Consider the following 17,267-nt stretch of genomic DNA (forward strand, 5'->3'; position numbering starts at 1 on the left):
TTTCTTTCTGTACTTCAAAAGTATTATCCCACTATTGCTTGACTTCCTTGGTTTCCTTTAGTGTTGATAGATATTTTAAGGGGCAATACCTTTTTATTTTAAGATTTCATTTTTGCCTGTGATTTTTAATAGTTTTCCATATTTAGCTTCTGAATGGTTTTCTTTGTATTTATCTTGCCAAAGCTTTGTTACTGTCCCTTGAATCTTGCCCATTATCTCTTCAAACATTCTTTTTGGCACATTGCCTTTCTCTCCTCGCACTGCAGTTAAAAAAATATATTAAAGCTTTTTACTGTGTTTTCATCTATACTTTTTTGAATTTCCTATCTTAAGTCTCTCCATATATCATACTGACTGTTTTCCTATACATATCATCATTTATTTAGTTCTTCCTTCAGCTGTATCTAGTCTTCTATTAAATTGATCTATTGATCTGTTGAGTTCTCAGTTTTAGTCCTGTTTTTCAGTTCTGGAATTCCCATTTTTAATATAGTTTTCAATGAACTCTTGATATTCTCTCTCGTTGAACTTAATAAACATACTAACTACCATTATTCTAACGTTCATGTCTAATAATTTTAATATCTGGATCTCTTGAACATGTTTCCTTCTCATCGTTTTTATTTGTTTACTTATTTTTTACACATTTCTGACATGAACTTAACTTGTGTATGAGAATGTACAGATACTCAAGGCTCTGAATGGTATCCCCCTCAAGAAGATTTAATTTTGGCGACAAGGTAGGAAATTAGAGAATGAGCTTTTGGAAGACGGACTTCAGTCTCCTAAGTCTATTCTGTCTAGGTCGCCTTCACTCCTATGCCATAGCCCTTCAGACAACCAACTTAAAAGTCTGGGATTCAGCCGTAGTATTCCCTGAGTTAGTGACATGAGAGTCCAGACGCTTTGCTCAGCTTCTCATCCCCTCAGTCACTGCTTTCAAATTGGCAGATGTGGCACCAAATACCCATCGTGGTTCTCTGGGTTTCCCTTCTCTCGGGGGTCTTAGCCTCTAAAGTTGTAGTTACGGTGTAGAACCTAGGGCCTTCAATATATTTTTATATTTTGTATAGGGGTTTTTTTTCATTGTTTTTTGTTGAAGGCTTGGTTGCAATGTGCTTCTTTGCTGTTATTGGGCGGAAATCTCCCCTGTCAAGTGTTAATCCTTATTATGATCCCCCGGCACACTCCCTTCTCTATCTCAGAACATTATGTTACTTACGCTTTGGTTAGCCTTCACCTTGCCTTTACGTGTGGCGTTCTTTTAAGTTCAGCCGTGTCTGAAGTTGCTAGCTAACCTGCAGATGTGGTCACCTAGGATAGAGAGTGTTGGAGGTGTGGAGTGGGGTGCAAGGGTCTCATTAGCACATTAGTACAAACTAAGTCCGCTGAGATTGCAGGAGCTGAGAGAAAATAGGATCAGTGGCCTCAGAAATAAGTGTGAGCCTGGCCGCTCTTTTGAAGTTTGTATCCGATTCAGGACAAAGTGTATCCTGGGGGGTAGACCAGACACCTTAGATAAAGCAGGCAGACCAAGGAAAAATACACGGGGTTTCACTAACATCTTGCATACCTGTAGGCACTGATTAAATTATAGGTCACATTATTTTTTATTTAGAAATCAGTGTTTTCAGTCACAACACAGTGGGTATTTCTTGGCCCGAGGTCTTCATTACCCTCCTGTATCTGGCAGTTATTTTCTTGGCCTGAGGTCTTCATTAACCCTCCTGTATCAGAACACAGTGGGGTCATGTAGCAGCAGTAATGGCAGAGACAAGATAGCCAAAGTCCTTTTCCGGCCCTGAGTTTAACTTTTCAATTCATTTTCAATAGAACAAAATCTCCACTGATAGCCTGAGCTCTGAAATGTGTTTCAGGCAAAAATTAAGGGAACTTCATCTGTCCTTTTTCTAAGCTGGGTAGGATGAGTGTTTGGTGAAAAAAATAGTTTAATTACTGAAAACTACTCCATCTAGAGGCTTATGACTCATTTGGTGTGACCTTAGATTTACTTTTTCTTTGGACATATGGGGCCAGAAGACAGGAGGCAAAAATAGCTTCCCTTGAATAATAATTGTTCCTTTCTGGAAACCAGAAAAGTATCCCAATTCCACAAGTCCCAACATGTCCCTAGTTAACATCTCTGTTTCTCAACATATATTAGGTCACCCTCTGGAAAGGCGGGTTAGGAAGAAAATGCAGAGGTGATCTGGGCCATGGGTGAGAGGGACAAAGAAATGACAAGACCGAAACTAGGAGAGCTCTGTGTCTCCAGTAACTAGATGGTACGGCACAGCTGCCATGCCAGGCACTGACTCATCTGCCATGGTCAGCACGGCAAGCCTCTTGGAAATTGGGCAGTGGGCCTAAAAAAAATACAAGATCGTCAGCCCCCACTCTCTGGATAACAGGGAGAATGAAGTCAAATTTAGGATGCATTTGTTTCCATAATGAAATTTTCATTAGCATCACTTTATAGCTAAATTTACACTAAGTGTGTTTTGGGTAAAGGAGTAAGATGGCAGAGTCGAGAGAGATTCTAAGCAGGGTCGATGGGCTATCCAAATGTGGCTGGCTTTATAGCTCGGTAGGAGTTAGTACCTAGACTTGGTTTTGTCAGAACCTAAGTTTTTAGCAACTTGGGTTTCCTCAGAAACTGATTTAACTTTAGAACTAACTGCTGAAGTAGAAGATAAATAATGTTGATCAACATGCCAATTTATTAACTTACAGTTCTAAAGGTTAGGGCACTTCCAGCCTCATCAGAAGATAACTGATAGGCCACATGGACCATCAGAAGTTAATCTGTGGACATAGGGTTAGAGCACAAGGAAGGTGAACATCATTTTTTTTTTCCTGGCTTGGAAAACATGCTTTATAATTTTTCTACTTTTCTAGTGATAGAATATTTATGTCTCTCAGTTTTAGTTTTTTTATTCTGTGGTTGTAAACACTATCAAACTTTGGGTTTTGACTTGCTTTTTCCAGACACGCAAGCACACCACATTTCTCATATTATCACATTCTTCAGATACATGAATACAACTAGGGTAGTCTCCAGCTTCCTCGCCCATTCAGTTTCCACTTCTGTCTGGATACTTTAATCGCTGCAACACCTTGCCCTTCCTGTTTTGACTGGGGAGGATTAGTCTTAACTACAGGCAAGAAGTTTACGATTTAAATTTGGGAAAGTCTCTATCTGATAATTCAGAGGACATAAATTTACTAGACCTCCCACTTTATTGCGTTTTCAACTAAGAAGAAATAGTTTCTTCAAATACCCCATCAATTTAGGGAAAGGAATTTCTCACTCGTGACGAGCAAATAAATATTTTAAGACATTAAAAGTAAGATCTGTTTTTTAAAAGAACATTTAAAATGTGGGGTGTCTGTCTAGCCTGAAAAGGATTGTCATAAAGTAAATTGATCTCAGAAATATTCCATATTCAAGGACAGACGATAACAAATTACAATTACAGCCTGATTTGGCAGTGGATCTATTAGTGAAAAGAAAAGTCTGCCATGTCTGTGGCAAAGGGCTGGTATATTGTAACTCCTGCCAGATGAAAAATTCTGGAAAATAGAAAAAACTTTCCATTGCAAGTTCTGTCAAAAGGACTCTCTCAAATGGTGTGATGATTTTCTTTGAAAAGGGCTGATTGCAGCAAGGTGTGAGTCCCTACTGTGTGCCAGACAAATTCCCAACACACCTGCCAGATGTTTTTACTGTTATCTTACATATGTGGAAATTAAGGATCATAAGGAAGTTTTCAGGAAAAGGTAAAGGCATTATGATCAGATATGAAAATGTACACATGTTCAAGAATATATTTGATGCATTAATCCAGAGAACTAACCACATGTTACAATGGGTTCAAATTTAAGTTTTCTAAGAAAAACCAAAAAAACAACAAAGAACATTTACATGGAGTAAAGGAATATTTACTGTACATTGTTCATTCAAAGGAATGAACTGTACATTGGAGATAATTGGTTTTCTTGTTGTTTTAGGGAGGGAGTCATTTGAACCACTATTAGAGGGGATGGAATTTATATGTCTTAGCAGTTCCCTACAACTTACAAAGTCATAAAATAGCTCCCATAGAATCAGAATCTCAGACAAAAAGGTATGCTATACACTATGCATAGTTCTCCATTGACATACAAGTTTTTCTTTCCTGATTTTCGGTAATTTGCCTGAGATAATACACGTGATGGGGAAATTCCTCTCGGCTTTGTACCCTACATTTGAATTACAAGGGAAGCCTGGAGGAGGTCACTGGAAGTTACTGTGTGATTCAGCCTTGAGGCAGTTGGCCTAGACCAGTTGTGGACAGTAGTGGCTTAGCTTCTCTGGGAGCAGACTCTGAGTCTGATATTTTTGCACAGGAAGTTGACTGGGGAGTGCTCTTAGGAACAAAACACGGGAGGGAGCACAAGAAACTGGATTGAAGAGAGGAAGAAATTGAACTGTGATGCGGTTAGAGCAACAGCTTTAGTCGAAATTCGTGGGGTGATCTGGAGCTGGGTCATTCTTCTGAGATGTCCTGAATCAAGACAAGATGCTGAAGGTACTTCTGGGGAGGACAAGGCTCCTGGCAGCTGGGGGGGCTTGATGGCCCTGATTCTGAAGTGGAGTCTGGGCAGGGCACCACCACAGCCACTGCGGTTCTCGGACTGCTGGTTTCCTCAGAAGTCTCCCTCTTCTGCTGCCTCTTGACCAGCACCTCTCCTAGTCTAGGTGTTTACCTGCTCTTACGCTAGCTTTACCTGTCAGGGTCCAGACTCCCTCATCCTTGAGAACCCTAAGCCTCTGGACACCATGCCTTTCTGAAGCAGTACAGAAATACTGCTGTACTGTTTTCCACTTGAATTGGGCAAGGGATTACCAGGAGACACCCCAGTGTATCACCTGGATGGCAGTTAAATGTTCTCTCCTGCCCCCATTGTGTGACAGCAGCCCTGTCTCCTGATGATCTGGGTCTGTTACCTCCAGCACGGTGGTGACTTCTTTCCTTGCCCACTGGCCCATTACCACAAAGAACCCAAAGTGAAGAGGTCACAGACAAAGCCTAAAGTTGAATGGGACTCTTGATGTGTCCTCTGGTGGAAGTTTCCCCTACTTTGGACACCAATTTCTTTAGACACACAGAGCCTAAAGTTGTAGGAATGGGAAGCACAAATTCCCCAAATGGATTATTGACAAAGATGATAAGTGGGCCATTCCCATTTCTACCTGTTGGTCCCCAGTCTTGTGTTTTCCATTTATTGGGGTCCTAGAACCACTAGAATGGCCATTGATTGAGGATATATCCTGCATCCTGAAGGATGCTGCCCCACCCTCACAAGATATCATTTCCAAGTTGGTACCTCAGCTGCACCTTTGAAAGCCAGTTGTTTGAAAGCTGATCAAACTTCGATTGTCCAACAGCTTCTACGGTACCTGGTATGATTAATGGAGCCCATGGCAACAAGCCTACTCTTCTACCCTCTACTATAAAATCCCTTGATCCGATTCAATGCTACATGGGATCCTGTGTCTGTGGGTTCAAACCTGCAACCCCCCACATGATCATAGTGCTGAAGCCCTCAAACAGGAAAGGCAAGACCCATACTTAGAACATGTGTCAATTCTAGTCAAGAGAAGTGCCCTATCTAGATTAGAAGGGGTTCAGTGTAGACAACCTGCCATTGAGTGGATGGTTGTTCTCATTGAGGGATGGGGATCGTATCAAGGGCCCACTTGTGATCTCTACCACTCAGGTTAAAGGTTTGACAGGATCAGTAGCCACATCAGCTTTGGTGAATGGAATCCCATCGTATATCTTCCATTGCTGCCACAATGGCCTCTCCTTTCAGAGGAGTGGCTAATGAAGAAGACAGCTGGGGACACTTGGGTGGCTCAGATGGTTAAGTGTCTGCCTTCAGCTCAGGTCATGATCCCAGGGTCCTGGGATTGAGTCCTACATCAGGCTCCCTGCTCAGCGGGGAGCCTGCTTCTCCCTCAGCCTGCTGCTCCCCCTGCTCGTTCTGTCTTTCTGTCTTTCTCATCCTCTCACAAATAAATAAATTAAAGAAGAAAAAAAGGAACAAGTTGGCTGATATCAATTGGCCAAATTGATATCAAATGTGGTCCAAATTTGGATTGGTTGTTCAAAGATCTTTATAATCCATGCCCACTCCCATCCATCCATCCCTGTGCCTCTACCCTTGTCCCTGACCTTCTTTCTCCTTTTAGGCCCCTGGCCAACCAGCCAGGCCATTTGCTACTTCCATGAGTGCACGTTTTTTTTCTGGCCTCGGGCCTGTTCTATTTCTACAGAAGGTGGGTGGCTGGATAGCCTGATTTTGCCTTGCAAGGATTTCCCTTTGCCACTGTCTTAAAGGGCCACCTGAGTGGAGCTATCTTGCAACTGCAGTTTATTTTTGTTTTGCCTCTACAGACCAAACCAACCCATCTGTGAACGAAACCTGGCTTTTTTCTCTCTCTCTTCCGTAAGTTGGTTGCACGGGACACATGCCCACCCTCTTGGTCATAGGTGTGAGCTGAGGGAGAGGGCCCTGAGCAGCAACAGTGAATGGCGTGGGAGGCAGCCTGGGCCACCTGCTCATGTCCAATGCGCTAACCACCGCATATCTTAGAGTGGATTGCTGCTGGGCTCCCCCAGATTCGTGGCTTAACATCTGCTGAGTCACGTTGTCAAGCACTCTGCAAGGTCCAGCAGCAAACCAGGAGCTATTTTCAAATGACCTGTGGTTCCTCATGGCAAATGCCACAGTCTTACTCCAGAACCCTGTGGGTCCCCGTTGTAATTCTCCAGTTAGATTTACCGTGAACTCTATCCAGCATCTTTGCCCATCAGAGATGCTTTAATCATCAGATCTACCAGGTTTTATGGACCAAGGGACAAGGTTGCTTATACCACGTGCTCAGCTGGCTGTAGTCATTCCCGCTCTGGGCCCTGCTCAAAGCTTTCCATGTGACTTGGCAAGTGTGGTTAGAGCAGTGTTCCCATGAAGGGACTTTGCTGACCTTAGAATCCATACTGACCTATGGAGCATGTGATTCCTTTTCAGTGGTGGGAGAAATTAGTCCTTTATTTTGAAGATGTTCCAGCGGTCTTCTGAATCTCCTGAAGGCTTTATCTCCCGTCATACTGGCACTTTTTGCTCATCCTCTTTGATTGACATGAGGCCATAGATGTATAGGACTAGTGCAATGTCCTGCAGCATATCTACAAGACCAGGTTTCCTAAGGTCATGAGAGTATAGTGTTCTCAGTCTTCTGTGAATGCACGTCGCTCTGGCCCTTACTCTCAGCAGAGACGGATACGAATATATTTGCCAAGGCGGCCATTTACCAGGTACCGCCATGTGCCTGAAGCAGCGCTATTTTATTCCGACTAAGATGTGAGTGATCTGACTGGTGAATCGGTTGGGAATAAACAGGCTATCATCTTTATGTCTTTTCCTTGATATCTCTTTTATATCTTTATGTCTCTTTTATATTAAAAAAACAACTAGAACTCTTAATCTCCTGGATAGCTCCCCTCAGACCCACAGGATATGGTATTATTTATGAGTTACTGTCTTGGCTGCTGGGGGCAGGAGGGTGGTTTCATAGGCTTCTCCTTGACCTTCCCCAGTGTGGTTAACTAGATGCTCTGCCTAACTACCACGTATGTGCATTCTGATTGTACGTGCTGGGACTAGGATAACCACTGCGTGTGTCTGTGGACCCAGTGGGCCCACTCTGAGTCAGACCTGCGTATATCTCCATATATCTCCACCAGTATTCTAACTCGGGGCATGATGACGTTTCGCGTGCCCAATAGCAATGTCAGCTCAGATCCTGTTTCTATGTCCAGCCACTCCTGCATCTCTGGATCTTCCCCTCCCATCCCGTGTACAGTTGTGTGGCATTGCAGGATACGACCTTCTGAGTCCCAGCTTTCCCTTCGAGTCACTGAGTTCCAGGTCCAGATCCTGGGCAACTGATCAAGATTCTTTTTTTTTTTTTTTTTTTTTTTAAAATTAAGGGACTTCCCCTCAACCTCCCCGATTTCTTTTGATCGTGTGTAGATTGCGTGATACCCTTGCTGGCTGCCCATCTGTCTAACTTGCCCTTCAGAATGCCATGTTCTAGCAACCATTTCTCTGTTCTCTCTGGGTTGGGCTATCTCCGCTGCCATGCTGACCGCTCCTTGCCACAGTAATTACAGCCACTCTGCTTCTGATGCCATATGCTTCTTAGCCTCTATGAATCTGAGTGTCTATCATCCCGTTGTTATCAGGGGAGCTAGTTCTAGAGCGGTATCTCCTCGTCTCAGGAGACGGCGCCCACGCAGCTTCTTCAGTCCCAGTGTTTGCGCCCTTCCCACCAACACATTTCTTACCATTCTGCTAAACCAGTCGTCCTCCTGGCCCTGCCTCCCGTGGAACATAGTTGGTGGGTTTTCTCATCTCAGGTAATAGGCCCTTTTTAACACACCCACTTCTCTGCACCTTGGACCTCATTCTTCAGCGACTTACCGTGGCAGTTCTGGCATTTCTCTTGTACTCTGTATGGATTGTTCCTTCTAAGCTCTTAGGATACAACCTACCAGCATATTTGCATGATTTTTAGGGGCTTTGCCAGGGTATCAGTCTTCTATCATGGGAGAGTGTCCTCTTATTGGTGAACTCTCTTATCCACGTCGTATTCTGTTTCTATCAATTCAGCATCCTCCAGATCCAGTCCCATATCCCATATCCCATATCCAGTCCCACACTGTGCTTCTGCCAGCGTGCACTGACAGTGTCTCACAGCTGCTTTGAACAAAGCCTCTTTCCTCCCAGCACACCCAGCACTTAACTGCCATATGGTGGTGTGGCTTGACCGGTGACTGGCCAGGCGGCCGGGAGAGGAGGTGGGAGCCGACTGAAGGGGGTGAGCAACTTTGGGTGGTCTTCAGGCCGCAGGGAGTGGGCCACATCTGATCTGAGGCCCGTGTGTGGATTCCAGAGTTCGCCAGAGCACGGAGTTGAACCGCGATGCAATGACAACAGAAGCATCAGCCAGTCCTGCAGGGAGCTCTAGAGCTGCCGTGACCCCCACTTCAAGTCTCGGTTCCTTCTCTCCTGGGGCCCTGCCTAAGCTGCGAGTTTAGTCTTCTCTGGAGCTCCGCTCCCTTAGCCTTACATCCTGGCCAAGCCTCTGCTGCTGCTCTCCTCTGGCTGAAGGAGACGAGAGGTTCTCTATATGCTCCCAGGCAGGCCCCTCTGACTCTGACACTTTGCCTCACATCGGTGAGTAATTGTTCTCAGCCTGCGGCTGTGGTTCCCCCGTGCACTGGCAGCCCTCAGCCCGTGAGGGGGTAAGGAACCCTACGGGGCAGAGGGAGAGGGTGAACCACAATGCGGTCACAACAAAGGCCTCAGCCCATCCCACGATAAGCTCTAGAGGTTCTGTGGTCCTTCAGAGATACCTCAACTTCGGGGACAGAAGCTGGGGCTATCCCTGGCAGCCTTGAGCAGTTACTGGATGCGGGGTGCACCCAGAGGAGGCTTAACCTTGGGTAACTAGTTTCCTTTGGAGGGAGGGTCATTCCTGGGGAGAGACAGGGCTGTGAGCCGTCAAGGGGAAGGACGGTCTTATCATGAGGGGAAGTGTGGGGGGCGCATGGCACCTACTGCCTTGGCCCTGGGAATAAAAAGGAAGGCTAGCGAAAGAGAATGGCTCTGGAAGAATTGCCAGGACATGCTGACCAGATAGCATAGCGTTCTTTCACTTAAGGACATCTACTACCTTTTTTGTGCTAGATACAGGCTATGAATACAAAGTGTCCTTGACCTCAAGGAGCTCACAGCTGGAAACCATACCCCCACGGAAGAGTCAGGACAGCCTCCAGGATGTCAGCAACAAGACGTTTGCAACACGAATGGGGTGAGGGGAGAGGGTGGGGGTGTAGGGAGCTTGTGACTAAAAAGATAAGACAATTCTTGCTATGGTGGAGTTTTGTGGGTTTTTTTATTAGCTTTCGAGTTTGAATTTTCCCTTCCTCAAGAGATGCTCAAATCTCTGACTCGAGAGGAGAAATCTTCTTCCTGAGGGACCCTGAAGTACAGAGCTAGTATTAGTGCCATTGCCGCCCAGTCAACAGTGTCGCCGCCACCCCACCCCCCACATGCGTCCCATCCCACGGAACTGTGCCACACAGGAGGACGGTGACCTCGACTGTGGATCTGGAGAGAGTCAGTCCCATGGCAGGAGCAGGACGCTCCATCAGAGGTGAGGCGCTCACGAGGGCGCTGCGTGTCAGGAAGCGGCCTTGCCTTTGGCTCAGGAATGCGGCGAGAGCTCAGCGTGTAGAAAGGTCCGGGTCTGGGAATAAAAGCCGGGCAGGGGGCCGCAGGGCCTCTGCCCGCCTGAGAGCCCTCACAGAAGCCGCCACAAGGTGGCAGCAGGAGCTCAGTCCATAGGGAGCGGTGGGGGTGGGATGGGGCGGGGCGGGCACCCTGGGCGCACCCACGTTCCAGAAGAGGTGTGAGGAGCAGAAAGCGGACCGGCAGGCTCCGGGAACTATCTCAGTCGGGGGTTTGCACGCCCAGGATTCCAGGTGCTGCTCTGTCTCCCCTACCCGCTCACACTGGCCCCATTCGAGATCTTCCCTCCGCTACATACGGGCCCTGCGGTCAGAAACCTTAACACCAGAGAGAGCCAATTATCATATGGTTTCACTTATTTGTGGAGCAGAACAAATAGCATGGAGGACATGGGGAGTTAGGAGAAGGGAGTTGGGGGAAATTGGAAGGGGAGGTGAACCAGGAGAGACTATGGACTCTGAAAAACAATCTGAGGGGTTTGAAGCGGCGGGGGGTGGGAGGTTGGGGGAGCCAGGTGGTGGGTACTGGAGAGGGCACGGGTTGCATGGAGCCCTGGGTGTGGTGCAAAAACAATGAATACGGTTACGCTGAAAATAAATAAAAAAATTAAAAAAAAAAAAAAAAGAAACCTTAACACCACGACTGCCCGTGCAGACCTTCGGGGCTCGCGCCAGCTGCGCTCCTTGCGCTGTTTCCCTGCCCCTCCCAAGAGGCTGCGCCCGGGGCTGGAGAGCGGGTGCGTCCCCAGGACCCCGGGAACACGGTGTCTGCAGGCCATCGGCCTTCGCTCTCAGGACGAAGCCAGGGGCCGCCTTTGGAGGACAAACAGCAACCTGCCCTGCTTGCCCCTGGACAGAGGGCACAGGTGACAGGGAAGAGGTGAACGTGCTGCCGTGTCAAAACAACCCAGAACCATCGCTGTGGTCCTGGGCACGTCTCCGACGACGCCCCCAGAGCCAGGCCCTCGGTGCCGTCGGCAGCCGAATGGGGAGCGGCAGGCACGCCCGCTGCACCCGCACCAGCCTCGGCGCCGCAGGTGGAAACCTCACGGGGCCGTTTAACAGAGGCTGAAATCCGAGGCGTTAAAGATGGGGGAGCAGGTGGGGGGGGGAACAGAGAGGGAAGACCCCGAAGGAGCAGGGCTGGTGATGACAGCACGAGCTCCTGCCCCAGGGCCTGGAGCAGAGGCAAGGGGGGAGCCCCTCAGAACCTCGAGGGCTGGAGGAAGGGCCGGGCTTGGCTGTAACGCCAGCTCTGAGGAGGGGCCCAGGCCGCAGCTGCAGGGGTACCCCTGGGGGCGTGTCCCTGAGCCTGGGAAAGGGGAAACAGCCGAAGACATGCAAGGACTTTGGTGGAGCAAAGCCAAAAAGTCAGAGCTTTGCCTTCCCTTCCTTCCAGGATCCCTTGGACCTTCTTGTCCAGGCAGCTGACGGAGGAGGAGGGTAATGGGGTCAGTGTGGACGGGGGTCTGGGAGCCGAGAGGGGACAGAGCCGCCCCTGGCCCACGCTGAGGCAGCTCAGGGCAGAGAGTTGTAGAGAAAGACCCTTCTGGTTTCAGTGATGACCACAAAGGGCCAGGGGCCCGTGGGCACTCAGGTCTCGCCCTCAAGCCCTTTTTGTCAGAGGTCCCCACCCAAGAGGAGTGGGGACCAGTTACTGCTGCATTCCTTTCCCACGTGCCAGGTGCTTTCTTACCAGAGCTCCTGGACCCGCGGTCGTTCTGGGCCTGACAAGTCACTGCTAGTTGGGGCGGGGGCGAGGGGGCGCCCTGATAGAGAACCATGGATTTACACTACACAGCTCACTCAAGCCTCACAAACCTCCCTTATTTGTTTCATTGTTTTATTTTTATTTTGCGATTGAATGGATTTTTAGGGGGGCTTGGTTTTTGTTTTTGTTTTTTTTTAGAGAGAGGTGGGGTTCAGGGGAAGAGGGAAGGGGAGATTCTTAAGCGGGCTCCATACCCAGTGCGGAGCCCGACGTGGGGGGCTCCATCTCGACCCTAAGATCTTGACCTGAGGCTAAACCAAGAGTCGGACACTTAACCCATCAACCTCCCAGGTGCCCCATATTTTATTTTTTATTTAAAAAAATGGTGACATAGACATAACATAAAATTTACTGGCTTACCTGTCTTTAAATGTATAGTTCCGTGGCATGAAGTGTGTTCCCACGGTCGTGCACCATCACCACTGCCCGTCTCTAGAACTCTCCATTTTGCAAAACATATCCATTGAACAATTCCGCGCTCCCTCTGCCCCCAGCTCCCCCGAAGCCTCGGTTCGGCTTTGTCTCTGTGACTCTGACTACTCTGAGTACCTCATGGGAATGGAATTGTACCATGTTTGTCCTTGCACTCAGCGTGAGATCTTCACGTCCGTCCGCGTGGTAGCGGCTGTCAGGATTTCTTCTGTCTGAAGGCTCAGAGACCATCGTATGGGTTCTGTTTATCCAAGCATCGGCTGGTGGACACCAGGGCTGCTTTCTCCTTGTGGCCATTGTGAGTAATGCTGCTCATATGACCCCTTTTGATAGAGGCAGACACTGAGGCGTGAGGGGTGAAGTGCCCTAAGTCCTACAGCTAGTAAGTGACAGAGCTGGGATCCCAGCTGAACATCAACTTCAGAGACTGTGCCCTTGACCGCCATGAGCCCCCTCTTGAGGCAGGCAGGCACCGGGAGAGATAGCCCCTTCTTTTGCCACCTGATCAGCTCGGACCCATGACGGCTTTGCTGGGAGCTGAGTTGGGTTGAAAATTTGTAGAGATGGGAGAAATGTTGGGAATTAGAAAACGATTTCTTCCCTCCCCAACCCCCATCAGACCTTGAGTCTTATTTGATCCCTGGAAACCTGGGTTGAATGAGGAGGTAGAGAGATTTCTTCAGTGATGGGTGCTCCACAGGGAACTCCCACTATCTCTGTTCCGCCCCCACCAGTAACCACAGCATCCTGACCCAGTGGCCTGATGCGGATGAGAACTAGAGTTCACCTACTTCCATGTACTAAAAGAACAGCTAGTCTGCATTCTTATGAGGTCTTCTATTCGAAAATCCCTAAACAGACCATTAATAAATTCTTCCTTGCAAGTGGACTACCATGGCATGGGCATATTATAAAAGACATATGCGATCACTGTGGGGTGGGGAAAGAAACCAGAAATCCCATTGTTTCACACAAAGTCCACAAAATTTAGATGTGAAACATTCACTATTTGGGGCTTCAAGTAAAGGTCCAGCACCCCTAGTGAATCAGCTCTTTGTTTGGATAGTGCTTGTGTATCAGGTTTTCGTAAGAAGACCCTGACTCTTCAGGTCTGCAGGTTTCCAAATATCAGATTTCTAAAACATAGAATGAGTCACAGTTTCACTGCTTCCCTTTGTCAAGGGATTTCTTTCTGTGACTGAGCCCTTAAGCTGTGGGGTCCCTGTTAACTCCAGCTTGATTGTGTCAGAACCAAACTGAATTGTTGCACACCCAGTTGATGTCAGAGAATTGGTCGTTGATGTGGAAAAAACTCCACAGATTTGGTGTCAGAAAAAAGATACTGTTTTTTCACCCAACAGTGGAATCATCAGGATGTTTCTGTGACGGTGCAGTACTACTTTTCCTGGATGGTTGGGTGGTCAGCATAGATTATCACCTACACCCAGGGACAGCCAACCAAACGGACACGTTGGGCGTGACAAGTCTCCGTTGTGAGGGCTTCTAACAACGTGTCGGGCCGTGTTTGGCAACATCCTTGATCTCCACCCGCTAGATGCCAGTAGCACCCACCTGAGAGTTCCTGCCCGCCTGAAGAAAGTGTGACAAAAGCTAGAAAGATAAGTGTAGTGCAGTCCTGAAGGAGACCTGGGGTCTGGTCCTGCTGCTGCTCCCGCTCCAGACTCCCTCTGAGACTTTGGGCACAGCTTCTTAGCCTCCCGGCGTCCTCGGACCCAATAACCTAGCTCCTTCTGCGGCAAAATGCTCTGTGGCTGTGCCTGATGCACCTCCCCGGAGGGAAATTAAGCTCATTAAAGGTAGTAACTTGAGTTCTGCCCTCTTTCTTGTTCTGCCAAGGCCTGAACTCCCATCTGTCTGAAGGATTTGACCCTGAGTCTCCTATTTCACATAGTGAGGCCTGCAAGGGCCCGACGAGGGGTCTGTGCTGGGGACAGTTGCTGGTGACAACTTGGAAGGGCATCTAGACTGTGACTCTGAAGGTGATTGGGTTAAGGAGTCTCGTGGGCTTAGTGGGAGCTCCTTCCCCACGGCAGCCTTCCCCGAGAGCCCCAGCGCACGTGTGCATGTGTGTGTGCGTGCGTGTGTGCGCGCACTTAGGGGACCAGGGTGGGAATCCAGAGCGTCCCTAGGGGCAGACACCGGGCAGGGACCTGAAGCCTGAGCTCGCTGCCTGCTCAGCCCCTCCAGGGTTTGTCATGTTAGAACTGGGAGCCCGCAGTCCTGCTGCTCTGGATGGCCACATTCTGGAGGCAGCAGTCACCAGCCACGCGCCCTGCCGGGCTCCGTCCTTCAAAGAGAGGCCTCTTTTCTTCTCAAAGATAAGAGAACCTGAGCTTAGCAGGCAAGAACACCCCTGGGGGGAATCTCCATTCTCTCGTGTAACACCGAAAGTAGAAGGAATGGAAGTCCGTGGACCTGGTAGCTGCGTCACCAGAACTGAGAGCTAGTAATGAGGCTCACCTGATTCAGAGATCGTGGGGCGCCCGGAACCAGGCTCGGCACTCAATAGGACGTGTTTCATCTGATTCAGGAGATGGTTGTCATTTTTACCCCCATTTACAGATCGGGAGGCTAGTTCTAGAGTAATTCACCATCCTTCCAAAATGGGTAAACTCTCACGCTTTCACGTAGGAAGCCCGGGCCTGGGGAGACCGGATCCTCGACACGCCGCTTCTCTTGTCCCCAAGTCTCAGTGGGAAGAATTTGGGACATCTCAGCGAGTGTGGCCCAAGTTTCCTCAAAGCATTCCTGGTTCTTGGGAAAGGAGCGGAGGGGAGTATAAAGCCGGGGTGCCGATGGGAGGGGCGGTCTTCCTGCTATCGAGGGCTGTTTCACACTGGAATCGTTCAGACTCATCCCTGGTCTTCCTTCCATCCCTCTCCAGCCATTCGTTAGCTCAGTCAGTAAAACCTTACCCGTTACCCACTTGTCATGTATTGTGCGAAAGGCCGGGGATCCAAAAAAGAGTCCTACCGCATCCCTGTGCCCAAGGCATTCCCCGTCCCAGGCTGCTGGCTAGAGGTTGAGGCTGAAGTCCCAGAAATAAGATCCCTTCTGGGCCAGACTCCTTCCCTGGGTCCACCTGGAAATCCGCCGGGGTTCACATCAGGCGAAAACTTCCCAGCTTAGTTTGTTGTCAGACTGGGATTCCCTGGACTTTTCCTTTATTGTAGCATTGGCGGATGTTCTGGACAAGCTAGCCAGACTCTTGGGCCACCTGTGGTCATGCGGCTGCGGGCCCTGCAGCCTGTGTTTGGGTGCAGAGACCCCAGGAACTCTGCCCCCTGCTTCTCTTGCCCCAGGGCACGATCTGTGGGGACCATCTCCCAAGCCACGAGGGCAAACAGGGCAGTTGGGGCCAGCCCAGCAGAGTCTGGAGGAAATGACTAAGGGATCTGTTTGCTGCCTATGGCCTTGGGGGTTGTGCAGTCTGATAGCGGGGCAGGCTGCTGCTCTCCTCCCATCCTATATCCCCAGGCTTCCTCCCTCCTTTTCTGCCCAGCCCTCCCCTGGGGCTGCAGGGAGTGGTTGCTCCCACCACCTTTGTGGTTGGATGGACCTGGGAGGGGTCTTCCCCCTGACGCAGGAGGCGGAGTCTGAAGTCTTCTGAAAGATCTCTTGCCTGTTTCTGGGAGGTTTCCTGGCTCCCTGGTTGCTATGGTGCCCGCCCTTCTGTCCCATCTTTGGGGCCGCCATCCAGAGATATCTGGATTCTTCTCTCTAGTCCTCTTGACCTGGGGGTTCATCACCCTGTTCCTAGAGTGGGGAGAAATCTGCAGCACCCCTGCATCCCCCACCCTCGTACGGTGTCGGCCTCCACTTCCCTGAACACTCCGGGGCCATCCCACCATTCATGAAACATGGGTAGTTTCCTCAGTTTCTACTATATGTAAACTACTTTACATTTACATTTACTTCTCCTCGCGCTCTCTTTCTCTCTCTCACACACACACCCGGTGATAAAAAGCTATAATTATTCTTGAAATAAAGATAAGGAAATTGAGTTCAAAGGCCACCTCTCCCTTTGGTCAGGAAGCTGTTCTCTTTGCCTAGAATGTAGGCTGTTGATGATGCTTCTCAGCCTTTGCCTGGAAAGACAGTCTCCACTGGTGTGGGTCATAGTAAACAAAGCCAAAGGTGAAAACTTTTGCAAGCTGCTTATAGAGGGTCAGGCGTGGTGACCTTCTCGCTCATGGGGAAAGGCAGGAAAAGACTGCACGGCTACCTCTGTCTTACGTAGGAGTTCACGAGTTCCAGCTGCTGGAGGTTGGAGCTGACAATACCGATGTATGGGCTCTCCATTGGGCCCAGCTGGACCTGGCTTCAGGGGCCGGTTTGCCTGTATGGGGCCCAGGCTCTTGTCCGGTAAATATACAGGTGGTCAGCAGGGAGGTGGAAATCCTGGCAAGGTCAAAGGTGTGAAGTTGGAAAAAGAGCTTAGGTACGTGGTCTGGAATGAATTCAACCTAGATTCAAAGCTGGCTCCGTCACTTACCAGCTGTGTTTTGCTGGACAAGTGACTCCACATTTTAGAGCTAAACTCAACGGTGACAATAATAACATGCCATAGAATTGTGGTCAAGATGGAAGAGAATGTATAAAAAGGATAACAAACACAGACAAAGTCTGTGATTTTCCATCATCATTAAATTAATGCAAACTTTCAAGTTACGAGATAT

Source organism: Lontra canadensis, unplaced genomic scaffold, assembly GCF_010015895.1.
Source record: "Lontra canadensis isolate GAN:19392208 unplaced genomic scaffold, GSC_riverotter_1.0 scaffold98, whole genome shotgun sequence".
In the NCBI taxonomy this organism is placed as follows: Eukaryota; Metazoa; Chordata; class Mammalia; order Carnivora; family Mustelidae; genus Lontra; species Lontra canadensis.